General features: G+C 42.3%; 1 non-coding gene across 1 annotated transcript; it reads right to left on the minus strand.

The window, feature by feature from the left end:
• Positions 1–1,324: 1,324 nt before the first annotated feature.
• Positions 1,325–1,456, minus strand: LOC115029473. The gene has a single exon (XR_003835048.1). It is a non-coding gene; the product is annotated as a small nucleolar RNA SNORA17 (small nucleolar RNA).
• Between the last annotated feature and the right edge of the window lie 3,297 nt (positions 1,457–4,753).

The raw sequence follows: 4,753 nt of genomic DNA on the forward strand, positions 1-4,753 counted from the left end.
AGAACAGGAAATTTCACAAAAACCAGTGGAAACATAGAGATGACCTTCTCTTTCTGAACCCTATAATGAGGTTAATAACAGTATAAACTTCAGAGGACTTATTATGTGCATTTTATCCAGAATTAATCTAACTCTGTACATCAACATTAAGCTAAGGCAGTTGAATACATGCAGGAATGAACTCAAGTGCTCCCATCTCTTCTGCTCCCTCTCCATACGTGGAATAACATAGATGCCCTATTAATGACTTAGATATGAGCTCAAAATCCCAGTGCTATTTAAATCATAATGCATTCATGGGATTTCAGAGGCCTAAATTTCTAAATACAAACCAAAGTAGACATTTCAATGAAAATTCTGCTTTTTTTCTTAACTGTTTCTTGGTTCTTTGTGAATTTCCCATGCACCCAATTCCAGTCAGATCCACCCATGCCTCCACCCTTGCAACCTCCTGGCAACAGAGGGAAAAAAGTGTTGTTGTGGAAACTGTAGTGTGTCTATAATTCTTTGCTTGCAAATGTTCATTGCAATGACTTGTTGGCCTGGCACAAGGTTTCTAGCTTCTGCTACTCTATCACTACTTTAACCTCACTGAGACCCCTTTCTGATATCCTGTTGCTGAACTATGTTATGGAAATTCTGTGGTTTTGCATCTGTGGGACTGGGCTCCTTCCTACTCTCCAGCAACTCATCGATGTGGAAGATTCTGAGATGGACATTCAAAGGCCAGGATCTGAACCTAAGAGGTATTTAAGCTGATCAACCCACCAGCTTTCCCATTCTCACACCCTCAGGACAGCTCACCAGCAATCCCCACCACCCATGCCACCTCCACATACTACCCAGGCAAGGTGCAGGGCCCAGTCTCCTGAGTGCCATAACAGGTGAGGGTCAGGGACATCTCTCTTGCTGTCATGATGCCAGAGCCAGCTCTCCTGCCTGCCATAGGTGGCAAGGAATGAGGGTTGGGAAGGGTATCTCTCCCTCTCCCATGTCACCACAAGACAGACAAGTAGCTGGGCAAGATCTCCCATGCTCACTCCCTCAGTGGCTCAGCAGTGCCCCTGCCACCAAGGTCAGCTCAACTGTGCTGCCCAGGCAAGGTACAGGGTATGTTCTTGAAAATGCTGTAGCAGGTAAGGGGTAAGGCCAGTTCTCTGGGTCACTTCCACCCTGGCAGGTTTCTTCTGTTCTAGAGCTTGTCCCCATCCTTGGAGTCTGTCAAGCCTCCCTGGTGCTGAACTGGTGTTCATCTCAGGATAGCCTTCTGTCTGGATCCCATGGCTCCAGACTGAAGACCATCTCAAGCTTGCTTTTTTTAGAGAATCTTATACTACTAATCATTCAGATGTTCATAGGTCAGAATACTGGCTGTAGACATTGCCTCTTTTCTTTCTGCCACCTACAGACACACATGTGACACAACAGCCACACCTGCAATGCCTATACAGGCAAGTGAAAATTCTATTTTTATAGCAAGAAATAATAAAATGATAGTATTATTCCTTTGCAGTACTTTCTCACCAATTTAATTATGTGTGTGTGTGTCCCTGTTTGGGAGGTAGGTGCATATAACTGCGAGTGCGTCACTGTTAGATTCAGCTGCAGGTCATCATGAACCACCTCATGGAGCAATTGAAATCAACTCAGATTCTCTGCAAGAGTAGTGTGTGCTATTAATTGTTGGGCCATCTCTTAAACCCCAATAATAATGTTCCTTAGAAATGAGATGCTGATCTTTTTCTCTGTTCTTTTTTATTGAGATAGATTCTTTTCTCATATATTACATACTGACCAGTTTCCCCTACCCCAACTCCTCCCAGCCCACCCCCCACCTCTCCTCTCCCTCAGATTCATTTACCCCTCTGTTTCCATTCAGAAAAGAGCAGGCCTCCAAAGGACAATAATCAAACATGGCAAAAGAAGATACAATAAGACAAAGCAAAAGCCCTCTTATTGAGTCTAGACAAGGCAACCCAATAAGAAGAAAAGAGTCCCAAGAGCAGACAAAGGAGTTAGAGAGGTGCCTGCTCCTATTGAGGGAAATGATCAGGAGGTGGGTTTCCCAAGATGAAGCTTCTCCACTGCACTCTCTCTTGCTTTGGTACACAAGCTCCTTTCAGCATGACTCTGTCTATCTCAGCATGTGGCTTTCTTCCCATAGTCTAGTGCAACTGCTAAGGCTGTGGCCATAGTGTGTGCACCTCACCCAATATGTAGAAGCAGGGAAAGAAGAGCACACTGCCTCTCCTAAATTCATATGCAGTGCTCCTAACTGTATCCAATTCGCCAAATCTCAACCTGTAAGATGCAACTAACTGCAAAAACCCAGAAAGCAAATATTTAATCTAGGCAACTAGAACTGCAGCTGGGAATGATGAGTCCTGGTGCACATGAAAAAAAAAAAAGGAGAATATGGGAGAATATTGATATTTTGTCACATTCAGTAGCTACAGTTGTGGCATTTACACATGATGTTTAGGCTTTTCTAGAACTTTCCAAAAGGAACCTGAACTTGCTCTGCCATATGCTCTCCAGTGTAAAGCTGCTAAGAATCACTTTGCACCAGTCTATTGTCAACACGAGCTTGTACAAATGAAGTCCTGAGTTCATTACCAGAGGAATGCCAATGATGTCGTCTCTAGAAAACTACGGTGTGACTTATGTGGAATCATTTTATTCTCACTGTCATCAGTATATTTGGAGCAAGAAATGAAAGCACAGAATTTAATACACATTAAGCAGATTTCTCCCAGATAACCCTCACTCTCTCTGCATCCTTTCTCTTGGTGAGTAAGTTGCCTCATGGTATTAGATCTCACCAATAATAGACAAAATTTAGCCCAGTGTGTCCTTTCATTGTTATTAGGGTTGGTTTTTCCCTTTTGTGCTTAGATGGCTTTGTTTGGTTGGTTGGTTGTCTTTATTTGTTCATGCATTCATTCATTTTGCTTGGATTTATTTATTTATTTATTTATTTATTTATTTATTTTGCTTGCTTAGCTTTTACTTTTTACTTTTTGTTGTTTCTTTGCTTGTTTTGAGTTGGGGCTTCATCAAATCAGGTTGGTCTTTTTATGTAGTCAGGACTTGCTTTAAACTCCCAACTCCTTTGTCTATACCTCCAGAAGGACTGGATTACAGGTATGCACCACTATACTCAACCCTGTTCATTTTTTAAATCAAACTTCAGTAGTTGCAAACATGGAGATTTATGTGAGGTGGTAGAACATTTACCTGGCACCAGCAAGGCCCTGGGTTCAATCCCCAGCACCTCTTTCCCCAAAGAAAATTTGTATTAGTACACAGACAAACCTATTTATTTATATATTGCCTATGACTATTTTCATGCTACAAAGGCAGACACAATTAGTCGTGATAGATACAGTCTGTCTCACAAAATCTAAAAGTCTGTCTGATCCTTCCAAAGAAAGGTCATTACTTACTGACCTAATAACCTGAAACTGTAGAAAGGGTTTCTGGGTTTCCAACTTTTACCCTTCAAGAAATACAGGGTTCTGTTTCCCTCAAAATGTCTTTTCTGTCTGAAAAATGTGTGAATCAACAACACTTATTAAATAATTACCATATGTAATTAGTTTTAATCACAATACTTACTTAGATGCAATTTGCAAAATACATGAAACTCAAGAATAACGAAGACCAAAGTTTGACACTTTGCCCCTTCTTAGAACTGGGAACAAAACACCCATGGAAGGAGTTACAGAGACAAAGTTTGGAGCTGAGACGAAAAGATGGATCATCTAGAGACTGCCCCACCCAGGGATCCATCCCATAATCAGCCTCCAAACTCTGACACCATTGCATACAGTAGCAAGATTTTGCTGAAAGGACCCTGATATAGCTGTCTCTTGTGAGACTCTGCAGGGGCCTAGCAAACACAGAAGTGGATGCTCACAGTCAGCTATTGGATGGGTCACAGGGCCCACAATGGAGGAGCTAGAGAAAGTACCCAAGGAGCTGGGGGGATCTGCAACCCTATAGGTGGAACAACAATATGAACTATCCAGTACCCCCTGGAGCTCATATCTGTAGCTGCATATGTATCAGAAGATGGCCTAGTCGGCCATCAGTGGAAAGAGAGGCCCATTAGTCATGCGAACTTTATATGCCTCAGTACAGGGGAACGCCAGGGCCAAGAAGCGGGAGTGGGTGGGTAGGGGGTGGTGTGGGGGACTTTTGGGATAGCATTTGAAATGTAAATGAAATAAATACCTAGTTTAAAAAAAAAAGAAAATAAAAAAGAACACACTGAGCTCCTATCATAGCTGTGATGGGTAGTTTTATTCAGACTGTTCATCTTAAGAGAGATACAAAAATTGACCCCAATTAATTGAAAACAAAAGAGGGGCTGGCCTGACAGCTCCATTGGTAAAGCTCTTGCTGTGCAAGCACGAGGCCTTAAGTTTGATCCCCAGAACCCATGATAAAAGCCACACATGGCAGAAAACACTATAATCAATACTTAGAAGGCAACCTAGCATCAAAATCCACGAGGAAAGGGACTAAAGAAGCAATTGGATCAAACTTTGAGCGTGAACAGTATCTAACATCCATGAGTTCTGGCACCTTTCTCCATATGCCTTCCTGGCTACACCAAAGGTTGAGAACCAAGAGATAATGACTAGGATGACTACTGTCTTAGTCAGGGTTTCTATTCCTGCACAAACATCATGACCAAGAAGCAAGTTGGGGAGGAAAGGGTTTATTCGGCTTACACTTCCATGCTGCT

This window comes from Mus caroli, chromosome 15, assembly GCF_900094665.2.
Source record: "Mus caroli chromosome 15, CAROLI_EIJ_v1.1, whole genome shotgun sequence".
NCBI lineage: Eukaryota > Metazoa > Chordata > Mammalia > Rodentia > Muridae > Mus > Mus caroli.